Raw genomic sequence first — 16,423 nt, 5'->3', positions numbered from 1 at the left:
AAATATTTATTTTAAAACCAAATTGCTTAAGAAAAATTACCGTATTCATGACATTAGTACTATGAAAGTTAAAAACTGATATCTTTATGTCTGTTACTGAGTCGCATTAGAAACTATTTTCCATTATTTTTATTGCGTTATCTTGCGCTCACACTGACAAATGCGATAAAGAGTCAATCCGTAGTGCGAAAATCGTTATTTGTAGTCATTGTTTGGTATAATTGAGATTTTGGTATCGATTTCTTCAGTTCTGGGACCAAACCAGATTACACTTAAAAAACATGCTAATTTAATTTCATTAAGATATCTTATCATCCGATCAAATTTGACCCAGTCTGACCAAAACAAAAAAAAAACGATATTTTCGCATATTTAAATCAAAATATTTATTATCGCTATCAAATTAGGCTTCCTTTGAGCCAATTCAAACATGCAAACGCTGTATATAGTTTTTCATTCACTTTTTATGAATCTCGGATGAGATGGCGTTCAGTGCCTTCAGCGATTTACGTTTCTTCGGTTTCGGCTAATTGTTGGAATCCCATTGACTAGATTCGCAGTTTCGACGTCATTTTCATAAAACCATATCTCGTCATTAATGATGCGTTTGATGAAGCTACGGTGCTCAGCTACGTTGTCAACCATCTCCTTTCCTACCTCTACTCGACGTTGTTTTCCCAAAAGATTCAGATCTTTTGATACGACTCTAGCATTGACACGATTTATACCAAAAAAAAAGTAGCCAAATTGGGTTGCGTCGGTCTATATGAGATGTTGAGATCCTCTGATATCTCTCTGATGTCATTACAAAAATTTGCAAGCACTGTTTCTTTAATTTTTTTGTTATACGTTTTGAGCAGAGGTTGATGGATACTCGTCAAAGACAAGTTTTCGATGACTTCACGATCTTCAATGAATGTTCTGTGCCCCTCAAATAATTGTGTTCGTAATAAGACTCCCCAAAACACTTTTGCAGCTAATTAAAATATGGAGATCAAACTTCACACGAACATAAAAACGGTTGTACCAGTCTACAAAAAAAATTATCGATTCGGAATTTCGAATTTGTATGAAATCTAATTTCTCAGATGGCAATATGCTGAAGAAAATATAAAGAGACTCATATCCGAGTAAACTCTTGTAGAATCACATCTGGAATTGCCGTAACTCCCATCAAAAATTGTCTATAGATCCTGGCGTCCCTAAAGATGGAAAGATTGACCAAGGATCAACGTTTGCCAGAAATTTTGTGTTTGCAATTTAATCACGGCTATGGAATCGTTTTTCTCGTCAGTCCGGGTCGATTTAATTCAGATGGTAAAAAGCAATATTTATACATCATTCCAACTAACTTCATATAAAATTTCCTTACTATATCTCTGTGTATGTATTTTATTATAAAATTTAGAATTTTCAAATATTCTGGTGCCACCATTTTTTTATCACGCTATTTTTTACATATTTAACTTTAAAAACTGCAAACATAAAACATTTCAAAAACCAAAGAAGTCATAAAGGGAAACCTTATTTATGTTCATATGTGATTCCATTTGAGTAACCCACTCGTGCTACTAAATTTAAACAGTAGTCATGCAAGAGTCGACTAAGCACCTGCAGCATCTACTCCGTACGAGTTTGTGTCCCGAATTTGTGCGTTAAAATATTTTTGAAAAAGAAAATCATGACAAAGAAATTTTATATTCACAACTCATAGTCGAGTATTGAGTAAGCCAAAAAACCTCTTATCGGTGCCTAAAGCAAACAAAGTACACGAGACAAGCATCCTTCAACTCAGAGCACTGGATAAGTACACAAATATCACATGCATACATATGCATGTGCGTAAACCTGTATTTATCTAGGCGGAGTGTAAGCGTTTTATCTACAACAACAGGAACATTATTGGCAATGCCTGTAGACATTTGCGGTTCATATGTGTTTTTTTTGTAGACTTTTTTATGATCAACTTTGGCACGCATGTGTGTGAAGTTGCTGGCTTAACCGTTTATTTAGTAATGCACTCTTTTTCGGTTCGGTTTTCGATTTGGTTTCGGTTGGTAGACGTATTAAAACCTAAGAAAATATACTGTGTGAATATGATGTTGCGTATATAAATTTAACAGATGAGTGGGTAATGTGTAGTGAATATTATTCATAAGATAATAAAGACAAATGATGCTTCAAAAATGTTCGATTTCTTCTGTGCTTTTGGGTATATATGCATATATTTATATAACCCATTTCTAAGATTTTGTAAATAGATGTAAGTTTGTTTTTTTATTTTGTTCCGGAATTGTAAACACAAATTGCACTTATTTGAATTGCCACTGCTTATGAGTGTTATTAAAATATGTAAAAGCCTTTAAATAATTGCCTCCGAGTATCAAATGCCATATAATGACTTACACAAAAATTAATTAAAATTATAATTTGGTTTTGAATTTTAATTTTTTTACTATTTTAATAATAGTTAGACCGAAAAAATTATGTATTAAATACTTTATAATTTCTTTTCTTGTATTTCAAAATAATCTTCATCAAGTAATGCTACCAGTTTCTCATCTTCAAAACTTTTTGGGCCGCACAGGACTTATTTTAACATAACTTTTGGTTTAGGTATTTGAAATTTCTTCTTATTTTTTTAAATATATTTGTTTTTAAACTTAATTTTCTTATTTTCATTTAATATTATATTATGCAGCAAATCACATATCGGAATTAATGATGTTATGTAATAGAATACATCTCTGCCATAAAAAGCCTAGAAATAACTTTACAATATAATATTATATATTTAATAATGAAATATAAGAATATTTCATATCTACGTGACTTTAAATAGCTGAAAAATTTTGTATTGTTACTCTTAATAGGATTTTCCAAAAAAAAGCGATAATTAAATGTTATTAATTATATGTTTTTCTTTACAGGTTTCAATAACTTTTTTCGCGAATAAAAATTCCATTATTCTTAATTAAAATGAATTTAAACTGAGTTTTCGAATAGTTTTAGGGAAACCTCGAAAGTTTTTATAAAAATTTAAAATAAGTAATTTTTTTCAACGAACTTATTCTGTAAAATAGTTTTTTACAATACAATTTTCAAATTAGATATACTCATGTATATATAAGAAATTATTTAACAAAATTATTCAACATAAATTTAGCTGAAGCTGTGGCGAACTATAATATAAGAATGAAAAGCGAGTAGCCATAATAAATTAAATAGCAAATTGAGATTGTTCATTTTTATACCGTCACCTTAAATTTAACAGCATCTGCTGCCCATTCCGCGCTAAAACTTTTTCTACAATTTACCAACAAACACTTAATAACCGAAGCATCCATGCATTAGTCAGCTGCTTATGCAAAAGCATTCAAAGTGTTTTGTGGATGCATTTTATTTGGCAAGGGGCCCGACAAAAACAATACGGAGGGCCTAAGGAGTGCTTTGGCCCGTCTACGCAACAGAACGGGCCCCTCACTTCCGCCAACCAATTCCAATTCCAATACCACCACCCAACCCTCCATCAACCAACCAACACCACCTGCCTCGCCACTCCACATCACAACCAACACCAATATCGCCACCAATTCGCACAACAATCGCAGCAATCGGAATAGCAGTAGTCGACGTGCATCGACAGCAACCGTTATTGGCAATAATAATCCGATAGCGTCCAATAGCAACAATTCGCATTGTGGTGGTACAACAACTGCAGCAAACACCAATGGCACAAGTGCACAAAATGTGAGTAATTTAATGATGTTTTCCATAATGTTTTTTAAATTAAATTGATATATATAAGCTAAAATATTTATATTTTCTCTTAAATTTCAAAAAGAGTATTTGAAAATTTGTAAAATATAGTTAAATATTTAATAAAAATTTTTCAAAATAATTTTTTTGAATGTAGTGCCATTATATTAAATATTCAAATATTTTCTTGGTATAATCATAATGGTGCTATATTCGAAAAAATTATTATCAAACTTTTAAATCAAATATTTAATATTATTTTATGTTTTTTAAAAATCTCTGCATAATGAAAATTTTAGCAATAAGTTTGCCTGTGTTTCAAAATAAAGGTAGTATAACTAAATTTTCGCAAAAACTAGTACTAGCCCATGTAATTTGATTAATGCTTCTTCTAATCTATTTGTCCTCCGTGGCGTATGAGCAACTTCAGCAAATGTGTAATAAATTGCATTGTGCGCGCGTGGCAGCCACAACTGTTACAGTGAGGTCATCAAAATCGTATTCCATGGCATTTGTTGATGGTCATTTGATACCTGCTAGCTTTTAAATACTTACATACCTATGTACACACACATACCTTAGACGGTATCATTCTGTGATAACTGAATTCGAAAGAGAAATATTTTCACAAAATATATTTCAATTTTGAGAAAAGTTTGCATTTTCGTATGCCTCTTTTGTTATTTGTTTCTGGCTTTAAGCTTTCAGAGACCTCCTTGGTAGAGGGATACAAATCGAAATTTGAGCAGGGCTCTCGTATATCAAGTTTGCAACTAGTCCCTAGAAAAAATTGTCTTTAATTTTTAAAAAACCAGTATTAAATGCTCATTGGGTTACCCCTCTGTCTCCACCAGCTATAGATATGTATCAGTGCGTTTACTCATAAATCAAAACTGGGTGGTTACGCAACACCAGCACTTTATATAACTGTATGTATGTGTCTGTATGTTTGTATACAAAGAAACAAAACACTCGACATGCCGCTTTGGATTTTGCGCCTAAATGCACACTTATGTGTGACCTCTCTGACACACTCCTGCCCTATGACTGCTCTCTGGAACAGGTACATCCATTCATACGTGTGTGTGCACTGAAGTGCGCATAAGCGCCAACTCACTGCCAAAGTTCTGCTACGTTTTAATTAAGTTGTCATTGGCATGTTGTTGTAAATTGTTAGAGTCTGACATTTGCTATGAAATACATATTCATTTATATCTTACTTTGTGTATGTATGAGTGTGTAGATACTAAGTACCCTCGCACGAATTAATGGGTGCGACAATGTATAGTTGCGTGTTGGTGCGATGCGCGCCATGTTGTTCATGTACGCGCCTGCAACTGCATTGAAGCTGTTAACTGTCAGTCGATAACGACAGATTTATGCACGGCATCAGCTTTTCATTTTTGTAGCGCGTGTGAGGTGTTTTTAATTATGGAATAGATAAAGCTTGTACGGTAATATAAGCATTAAGTAAGTTTCATGGTTTTTGGTAATTATAATATTATATAATATTAAATTCGTATATACAAAAATATATAGATTTCGTATATACATAGATATAGAGCTGTTAGAACAGTCTTGAAACTTTTTGATCACATTTTAGTAGTAAGATTTTTTGTTTTTTTGTTTTGTTCCGAAATAAATGTCAGTTTGTCAATTGTTCTTTAGTATCGTTAATGTTCTTATTTATTTCGAAGCTTTGGTACTTCACCCATTGTCACATGTAGTTGTTGAAAATCGGTTAATCAAGTTTGAACAACTCCAAACAGTTTTCAGAATCATCTTTTCGTGGTCGTCTTAGGTCGATTGTGAGCAGGCGGGGCCCGCACTTTACACAGCACAATCGCATAACTAAGTACTTATGATTACAGCTTGATCTTTGAGTGTGGTGCTGGTGAAATAATACAAAATTTTGCAAAAGTTAAGAATGCAAAATCCAAAAATTTGGTATTTTTAAATTTTCACATAAATTTTGAGGTTATGTGAAAAAGTTTTTAATACAAAAATTGTGGTTTACCTATAACTTTTCCATATAAAATCTTTTCTCCGGGCTCGTAGTTTTGTCAGAAATCAAGTAAATCCATTTTTAGCGCTTACAAATTGAGCCACATCTCTCCCCTTCCTCTTTTCGACCTCAGTTCGCCCGTAAATTATCTTTCCCTTCATTTTTGTTATAGTTTTTCTTCCTTTTTCAATGGGTTTCATTCTACTGTGAATTTCATTCCATTTTCAAAGGCTTCTACACTGGCTTAAAAACAGTTCAGTTCAGTTTTCGTGCTGACTTCTCATAGAAATGACTCGAACATTTCGCCTGCTATTTGGCTACCTGGTATTTCTTATAAACATAAAAGCAAATGTATGCAGGTTTATATGTTTGTATTTGTTTATACATAAAACGAGTATAATGCTCGCACATGATATTTCACGCAGAATAATCGTAGCAGAGAACTTAAGTAAATTATTACTTGTCACAAAAGTATTAAAATACATGATTACATCCATACAGCTGTTCTTAAGTGGAACAATATTGTTCAATTATTCAACAAGAGTTCTTCACGGCTGTAAGCGTATCGACCTAAGTTCCTGCATCAGTCTCTGTTATGAATTTCTATCTATAATGTTGGATTTGTTGTTATTTATTAATATTAATAATTATATATATTATAATTTTATAAGTAATTATTTTTAATTAATAGAATTAAAATTTGAAAGCAATAGCGACCTTCTCTTATACAAATGTTAATGTCTATTGTGAGCTGCTCATACATTTCAAATGCATACGCCGCAACCATTTCTCGAAATAACTTTAGCTGTCGTTTTAGTATGGCGTGCTCAATTAGCATATTATTTATGTCATACGCCTCTAATCACAATGGACATATCAGACAAGTCACTAGATCGATAATCACTTAATTTTTCGACTGAACCTAGCAAATTATTTACCTCATTGCGTTTACTATGTTAGCTTATAAAATCGTTATATCATCAGTAACCTATTATAGAAAAACCTCCAACTCCTTCAATTAATGTTACAATATTTAATTCTGATAGAGCTAGTTATTATATATTTTCAATATCGTGTTGAAATGTCAGACCTTTTTAGGTTGGTAGGTAGGTTTTTGTAGAGCATACAATTTCCTACAAATTCTATAAAAGGAGATGTATTTTCAAATAGGTGAAAGCGATTATTGAATTTTTCTATTGTTAATAAGACAAAACAAGAAAAAACAGTAACTTCGGTTGCACCGAAGCTATAATACCTAATACAAATACAAAGGCTTCTTATAAGAGCTTGATTCCGATCGTTCAATTTGTATGGCAGCTATGTGATATAGTAATCTGATCTGAACAATTTCTTCGGAGAATACATTGTAGCCTTAGAAAATAACTCGTGTCAAATTTCGTAAAGATACCTCGTCAACTGAAAGAGTTTTCCATACAAGTTCTTGATTCCGATTGTTGAGTTTGTATGGCAGCTATATGCTATAGTGGTCCGATATCGGCCGTTTCGACAAATGAACAGCTTCTGGATGAGAGAAAGATGGGTGCAAAATTTTAGATCGATATCTCAAAGACTGAGGGACTAGTTCGCGTATATAAAGACAGACGGACATGGCTAAATCAACACAGCTCATCATTATGATCATTTATGTATATGTTTTATAGGGTCTTCGACGATTCCTTCAGGGTATTACAAATTTCGTGGCAATGGAAAACCTAGAAATCCATTTACTGGCCCTGTGAACACTTAACCACATTTTCTACTTAAATGCGCCATTGTTGCTTAACTATTACGACGCATTTCGATTATCCCCTTGCTCGATTGCAAGTTTTTTAAAACATCGATATTCAATGAAAACTTAATCAATTTTGCAATTAACACTCTTTTTAGTAAGATTTTCTTTGGAATTTATTAAATTTAACCACAGGTTCAACTACTTAATTTACCCAAAGTAAAAGCAATGAATCAAAAAGTGACATTTTGCGCGTATTTTCTGCGCAATGTGTTCGTTTGTGTTCCGCATGTATGCGTGTATGAGTGCGTACAAGTGCGTTGGCAATCGAATGAATAGCTGGTAAATAAAAAATGAAGTTGAAGTGTCAATTTGTGCTTGAGGAGGGTTGTGGCAAACCGATAAGAGGGAGTGGAGTTGAAGTCGGAATGTGATAAAGCTGACAATTTTCATTTAATTTAAGAAGCATTCGTTTGTGGGAATGTGTTTACGAAAACAAGAAAAAACCTTAACTTCGATTGCACCGAATATATAATACCCTACATATATACAAAAGATTCATTACAAGAACTTGATTCCAATCGTTCAGTTTGTATGGCAGAAATCGTGGCAAATTTGAAATTTAGTATAAAAAGTGATAATTAAATTGATGTCTATTAAAAAGAGGTTGAATTTTATTTTAATTCATTGAGAAGTTTTATAGCTGAGAAAGTAGTGAAAAAAATTTTGATGCGTAATGGAAACATTAAAACAATAAGAAATAGGTATTATTTATATTATGAATCAGTTAAATATATAAATATAATATTAGGATTTTATTATATTGTTATTTTTATTAAAAATTTATATTTATAAATAAAAAATTAAAGAAAAATATTTTTAATTATATATATATAATAATATTTACTATAAAAAAAAGTATCATTTGCCACGCTTTAAAAAAGTAAATAAGAATATTTTTTTATAACCAAAATATTTCTTATTTTAATAAAAATAATAATATAATATTATATCTTTATAATATATTTAACTCATTATCACTAATTAATATTATTTACTCTTTTTTAGTATTAAAAAATAGTTTAATGAGAATGAGAAATTAAAAATGTTTCAAGGTAAAATATTTTTTTAATGATTTATGAAAATGTTCTATATCTCATAAACCCATTGCATAATTAAAATGCTAAACATTCATGATCGTCACCAATTACCGTTACATATTGCAACTGGAAACTGTAATTACTTGCTATGCAGTCCAGTTGACTTTGAACATATTTCATGACGGATTCTCTTTCACTCTTTCTCTAGTAAGTTACATCGAAAATTACACCAGCTGAACCCCTCCAAGCGCTGCTGTTAACATGCCCCGAAGTACATATTCCGAAACTGCCTTAGCTTTTAGACACAATTTAGACAAGCATTAACTACTCGCCCACTCGCCAATATTTGCAAATTCGCATAAAATCCTGGCGTAAGTTTACAGTTACCTTGAAGCGTTGCCAAAATGTGGCACTACAGCCACACTGCCGGCGCTAAGCGCACAAATTGTTGGCCATAAGCAAGGGGGGTCACTTAGAAGTTTGCCAGCTTGTCTAAGCTTCAATTATGGCCAATGTTTTCATTTCGTACATGTGTGGGTGCAATAAATTTCCAAGGTATCACTTTATTGGAATTTAAGCGAAAGAGAGCCAACAACAAAGGGTGATTGCTTAATGCACCTGCAATCCTTTCAATGCAAATGCTTCCATGGTTAATGCGGGTGTGCAGCTGCAGAGTTATTGCATAAATATTGGCGTATAACATTGGAGATCAGCTGTGGACATATTAGCATTTATTGAATTGTATGAGGTCTGAATTGGTTAGAAAATAGTCTGTCCTTATTAGTTAGATATCTTCAATTCATCTTAAATATTAATAAATCAGTTTTATTTAGTACGAGGATAAGTTCGGAAATCTCTCGAACTAAACCGTACATAATATTTCCAGTTCATCCTCAGTTAGTTAATAGGCTCTGTTAGTTGATTTTTAGACTAAAATCCAAATCGTCAAGAAAGCTTAGCGCAATTAGATTTTTTGGCATGTGACCACTCTGTACAATTATTATTAGTAGAAAACTACCTCTAATTTTTCCTAGTGCCAACATATCGAATATAAGTCTCTACATCTCAAAGACCATCTTCATGCTGCACTTTTACATATAGTTCAATATATAAAATATCCTTATGGAATAAGTGATATATTTTTATAAAAAATAAACGAGAATATTTCACTTATCATAATGTGATTTAGTTTAAACATTTTGTGACAATCAATCTATCCCCATAAATATAACGATGAATAAATTTTGGCAATAAAGTTGATTTTTTAGTAAGAATTTTTATGGATCAGCTTGTTCGATAACCTGTTATCGTTTTAAAGGCTCTCGTCCTTAAAACTAGGACAGTCATTTTCACCAGCTTCTTTTGAAGCGCACTTTTCAACACCAAAACCATTCGTACTAATCACTTGGTGCTGGAACCAGATTATTAGATCGATGCATAAGAACCTTCCACTCAATTTCCCGGAGCTTTGTGCGAGTCACTATCAATTTGTTGGGCCTGGCGTTGTCTGATGCAACACAATTCCTTTCCGTTTTGCCAAGGTGGGCCGTTTCTTTGACGATTTTTTCCTTCAGGCGGTCCAATTGTTGACAATACAGGTCCGAATTAAGAGTTTGACCGTATTGGAACAACTCATCTGTAGTAGAAGATTCCATATTTATCTCACTAAAAACATAGCAATCTATCTGACATACATCTTGGTTTGGCCACAGTTTGCACGGCTCACTGCAATTTGATCACAACTGTTTTCTCTTGATATGTGGTAAGTGAACCAATTTTCATCACCAGTAACATACTCCGCTTCATAAATAGAATAGAAACGATTTTGTTGCGATTTAGCCGCGATTTAGCCGCGATTCGCATGCGAGATAGAGATTACTAAAGCCCTTAAATTAATTGGATATCAAACAATATGTTTTAATGAACCTATGAAAAGGTCCAAGAACATATGTTATTTGATAATAAAGTTGACCCAAGGGTTTAAACTCTCACCCATATTAAAGCACTTTGGTTTTACCAGATCAGATTAGATTCAGAAACCTTGAAAACATGTCTTTCATTCTAACAAATTGCGAGAGTATAAAATGTTCCGTTGCGCCCGTACCTAGTTCTACCTTATTTCTTACATTTTGTTTATTTATTTTTGTCTGTTGCTGTTTGATGCCACGCAGTTGCCATACTAATGATTTGAAATGAATGTCAGACAACCCCTACGTTCGTGATTTAGCTGTTTTCTGTCGTTGCTCGCTCTGCATATTTGCCAAATTGGTATACTCAAAATCATCAGCATTCACTACAAAAGCGTCAAAAACTTAGTTATGCTAAGATTTTTGAATGGTTTAACAAAAGTTAAGCGTAATCTACGCAGTCAACGAGATTTGTGGAAAAACAAGTTGATGAAGTGTTACAGAAAAGTAATATATTAGATGTATACTAGGGTGGAGCGAAAAAATTTTTTTTTTGCTTAGCCTGGGGGTAAAATTTATAGATTATAAAAAAAGAAAAATTTTGGACCAAAAAAAAATTTTCTTAACAGGCAGTTTTAAAATAAATTTTCGAGTGAAATTTTTTATTTCGTGAAAAATGTTCGATAAGTGTTCTAGAAGCTGTGTAGAGTCCTCTTTCTGGCCAATTAAAAGTTATCAATTTATAAAACTTTTTTGTGTTCATTTTGGGAGTTTAAAAAAAGTTTTAAACGACAACATGCTTTCCTTAATCGTTAAAATAAATTTTGAGTCAAAAACAGTCACATTCGGTAATTTTTATATAAATGAAAAGAGTTTAAACCAAAAAAAAATTATTTCTTGTCCAAAAAAAAATTTTAACTTTTGTAAGATTATGTATCCTTGGGGGCAAGTCCAGCTTTATCAGAAGGTTATATTTGAAAGTTATAACTGTAAAGAGGAAGGTTTTAACTGACTGATAGAGTTTTTTAAAGGAAAGCCATTCATATTATACTTGTATTGTATATGTATAAGTGGCTAACAGGCGACTGCAAACCAAAATACATATTATGAATGGCTATTGGAGTCAAACAAAGGCTACGGAGTTGCCAATCGCAATTTTTTGTTTAAAGTCTATCATTATAATTCCTTAATATAGTATACAGAAATGTCGAAATCAGAAAACTACTCTACAACACTAAACAAGATCAGTTGCCTACAGTATTTTGCGCGTGTTATAGTTTAAATATATTGAATATCTTTAAGGAAAATATGTATATTTTAAATTTTAATCATTTAGCAACCGCAAAACTTTATCCTGTCATAGTATCCAATGCAAGTATACCGGCGACTATCAGGCAGTAGCCTTACATAATCGGGGTGTTAATTAATAATAATGGTGCTATTTAGATACAATTTATTCAATCAAGTCAACATTTCGCTTTCTTTCTTCAATCAAATCATAACATCTATTGACAATCTATCTGAACCAAACATTTTTTTGACCTTTTTCCAGCAGGTTATAGTTGAGTATAGCTTAATTGGTTATGAACACGTTAACTTTGGCGGCACCGATGCTATACTATCCTTCAGGTGTATTTCTTAAAGCATGCAATTATTTATATTGGTTTTGATCGGTCACTTTGAATATATAGTGGTCCGATCTGAACAATATGTTTGGAGATTGTAGTGCTGCCTTGGACGATCATATATGCCAAATCTCAAAAAGATATTTGGTCAAATAAAAAAGTTTGTATGGCAGCTATATACTATAGTAGTCCGATGGTGGCGATTTCAAATGATTAGCTTCTTGGTGAGAAAAGCACATACAGACGGACAGACAGACTGAAAGACGGATATGGTCATTTATATATATATTTTATGGGGTTTCTGACGCTTTCTTCTGAGTGTTAAACCTGTGCGGGGCATATATAAATGTTTTGTTTGTATTATATTGAAATCGCTTTGGGCATATCAAACATTTTTACATAAAATCAGTATTGGCTAAAAAAAAAACGATGTTTTAATTCCTACACACCATCAAACATACAAATGAAGCCACACACTTTAATTTCAATTCCACGTTGTGATGTGACAAAGAAATAGTATACTTTATTGGCTGAGCGCTGAATAACTTTCATATTTCGATAAATTTGAAAGTTTCGGCATTGTCAGGTATGTGGCTTCACTTGCAGCCAAGCCGCAGCAACGCGCCAAGCCATAGCAGGGGCCCAACAGACGTAAAATTATGGTCGTGGATAATATTAACAACAACATATGGCGCACGTGAGCATACAAAATGTTAGAGTTACACACGCATTCTTATAATTAGAGCATAAATGGGGCCATTTAGCCGAGCACACCAAGTCAGCCGTTGTCGAAGTTGTGCGAGTTCATATTGCTATTGCCATTGCTTCCGTGTGTGTAATAGAAAATACACACATGCACATATACATTAGGGTGCCCGTTAATTCTCAAGTTGAGTTTTTTTAGCAAATGTCTTTTGAAGTTTCAGTTTCTGCTCTTAAAATATGGAGATGCTCTTTACTTTACGTGCTTAAATTATATTAACTTTTCCCATGTATAAGCCATGGATGTTTTGCTATTTTGCGTATTCAATAACTTTGAGAAAACGATATTCTAATGCCAAATTTTCCGCTCTAGAAAAAAAGTCTTAATGATTTTTTTCATGAAAACATTCCCTTAAAAATTATACGCACAGTTAAATTTTGCTCAAACCACATGGTATACTGTATGAATGCAGTACATTTGATGCAAAATTTTAATAGTCTATAACTTTTTAAATGAAAAAAATTATTTTATGAAAAAAAAACAAGAAAAAACGCTAAATTCGATTGTACTGAAGCTATAATATCCTTCACTTATACAAAATCTCAGTTCCATAACTAATTTAAGAAAGATATCTCGTCAAATGAAAAAGTTTTCCATGCAAACACTTGATTCTGATCGTTCAGTTTGTATGGCAGCTATATGCTATAGTGGTCCAATATCGGTCATACCGACATATGAGCAGCTTCTTGATGAGAAATGGAGAAGTGAAAAATTTCAGATCGATATCTCATAAACTTACGGACTAGTTCATGCATATACAGACGGGCGAACAAACGGACATGGCTAAATCAACTCAGCTCATCATGCTGATCATTTATGTATATATTTTATAGAGTCTCCGACGTTTCCTTCTAGATGTAACAAACTTCGTGACAAACTTAATATAAAAATTAAGTTGAAAAATAATGGACACCCTTGTATACATACATAGAAATATACTAAGTGGCCTTTTATGCTTCGGTTGAGAGCACAAAGCAAAAAGGTTCTCTGCAGTCGAGCGGCAATAAACGCCTACGTGCTTTACGTCTAAACTTGCGAATGTGTTAGCAGTGACACACACACATAAATAGATACATACATATATGTAGCGAAGTATTTCCTTGTGTCTAGTGCAAACTTTTTAACAATGTTATAAATTTGTATCGATTTCCAGCTGCAAACACACACAAGCATCGCTGCTTTACCGTCAAACCATAAAATAACGAGTGCTTCGTTTGCTCCCGGCTGCGTTATAGTTACTTGCTGCTGCCATTATATCATAAGTTCATGCGGCCACGTACTTTTGCGGCTTCTGGTGTGGTCCGGAAAATTATGAAACAAGTTTATTGAATTAAACGCGTGCCAACTTCGACTTTACCCAAAATACGTGTTCGTTCAGTTGAAAAATATGCAACACATCTGCAAACACTTTTCTACATTGAAGTTGAAAAAACTTCGAATTTTAAATTTTTGTTGAGTTTTCTCTTTTGTGAGATGCATACCACAAATTCGTACACAAATCTCCAGCGAATGCGACAAAAGTCAAAAAGTTAAAACTTAAGTGGCTCTTACAATTGAATTGGCAATTATTTTGAATAGTTGTCGCAGGTTACGTTGCTTCCGGTTGGGAAGCATACACTTTCTGGTTTGCCTGTTTTGCCTGTTTTCATTGTTGAGTGTTTAATGAAAGATGTGTAAGGTCTTAAAAAAGTAGTTGAAGTTATTTGTTGTGTAAAGGTGTCCCATATGGTGGGTTAATCTGATTACACTTAAATAGTTTGATAAATTCACAAGTCTGGAAATGAAATCTGGTATTGTGGTGATCTAAAAACTGTCTTAGTATATTGGTGATTACCCCTCAAACCCCAGAGATCTCTGTTCTCTTAAAAGAAGTTAGGCTGCCACAGTGAAAGATTCTTTAAATGTACTTATATACTATATCCAACGACAGTTGGAATTATTTCTATTTGAAACTCACTGAAGGCAACAAACAGTTATGACACTTAATAGGTTTTCGTTTACTGGCATTTTGTGGGTGTGGCATTGGTGCGTTTATGCCCATCTGCAATAGCAAACTCCTTTGGATGCCAAGGAACACGTTTGCCAAGTTTCATCATGATAATTAAGCTCAAGTTATCGCTTGGCGCAGACGGACAAACAGTCACTGGGATTTCAACTCGGTTTTCATCCTGATATTATATATATATATATTATATACAACAATATATATATATATACAACCTTATATCTGACTCGATTAGTTTTAAGTTAACAAAACTATTATACGCTATAAAAACATGTTATGAGGTATAAAAAGTAATGTATTTCATCTTTTTTTTAAGACAAAATAATCTATCTGTCTCATTTACTTTAACGCGTCAAATTGCTGACATTTCGGGTGCATTTCAAAATATTAGAAATGCATTCTGCAGCGTGTAGTATCTGCTTAATTAATTGAGTCGTTAACAGTAATTGCTTGATTCACTGACTTACAAAAGTCTTTTCAGTAAATGGTAATTACTGTCAATGTTATCACAAGCAATGAATTTCAATAACAATCATTTCATCTACATTTCACTTGCATTTTTACTTTCATCACAGTGGTCGCCAGCTCATTTCACACAAAGTTTTCATGCTAATTACAGCTTTTCGCTTGAAATTATGTTATGTTTCTGATTCCAGGCCTTTCGTTATGAGCCATGACAGGTGCACGTGCCAGCGAGTGAGAGAAGCGCTGCTGCTATGAATCAGTGATATGTGCAACAGTGCGTAAGAGTAACATTGAAATGGAGTAGCGAGTAACCGATGTATGTGCGCATTTTGATTTTTTAAGAAACTATAATAATCAATTATTGCTTGAACAATTTCTACAACTTTTTATAGCATATAAATTTATCCAGTTTTTTTTTTTTAAATTATGGAGCAAATTCTTATCTATTTAATTATAATACATATGTACATACATACTTGTTTCCTTCTAAGTGAATTTTTATATATCACAAACAAAAACCCACTACATTAAATCATCAAAAAAATTCCTACGGATTGATTGCACAAGCTTCGAATCTTACTTTTGAATATCATTGGAATATTTGATTTGATTCCTTAATTTATTAGTCTTTACACTCTTCCATAAAGGTATGAAATAGATTAGATCTATTCCTCGTTCTCATATATCTAATATTATTACTTTAGGTCCAGCAAATACCTTTTGCTAAACTCATATCCGCCATTTAAATGGGCATTACTATACATCTATTGCATATATATACTTACATATACCAAAATTCATAATTCTGATCTATACATTTACTTAGGATCACATATATAAATCTAAAATTTTTCCAAAAAGGTTTCATGTTCTGAAATTTGTCAAGTTAGAACACTAACAACTAGGGAAGAGCTACACTTTCAGATGAAGACGAGCTCACCTCTGCACTATGGGAAAAAAGATTCTTGAGCCAACGCAAGAACTAAATGCAGCCTAGCGTAGGTCAAGTTATCGCGAAGCCCAGTTATCCAGAAGACAGCTCACTGAATCTCTTGCGATCAAGAG

General features: G+C 32.8%; 1 protein-coding gene across 1 annotated transcript in view; it reads left to right on the top strand.

The window, feature by feature from the left end:
* The first annotated feature begins 3,625 nt into the window (after positions 1–3,625).
* The window catches only part of Rgk1 (Rad, Gem/Kir family member 1), a 160,424-nt gene continuing 147,626 nt past the window's right edge, over positions 3,626–16,423 (top strand). Inside the window, exon 1 of the mRNA XM_036362982.2 lies at positions 3,626–3,750. The gene's annotated coding sequence lies outside the window, so the exon portion shown is untranslated. The remainder of the gene's footprint in view (positions 3,751–16,423) is intronic.

The sequence above is a fragment of the Bactrocera oleae genome, chromosome 4 (genome assembly GCF_042242935.1).
Source record: "Bactrocera oleae isolate idBacOlea1 chromosome 4, idBacOlea1, whole genome shotgun sequence".
Taxonomy (NCBI): Eukaryota; Metazoa; Arthropoda; class Insecta; order Diptera; family Tephritidae; genus Bactrocera; species Bactrocera oleae.
This window is presented reverse-complemented; position numbering and strand designations above follow the sequence as displayed.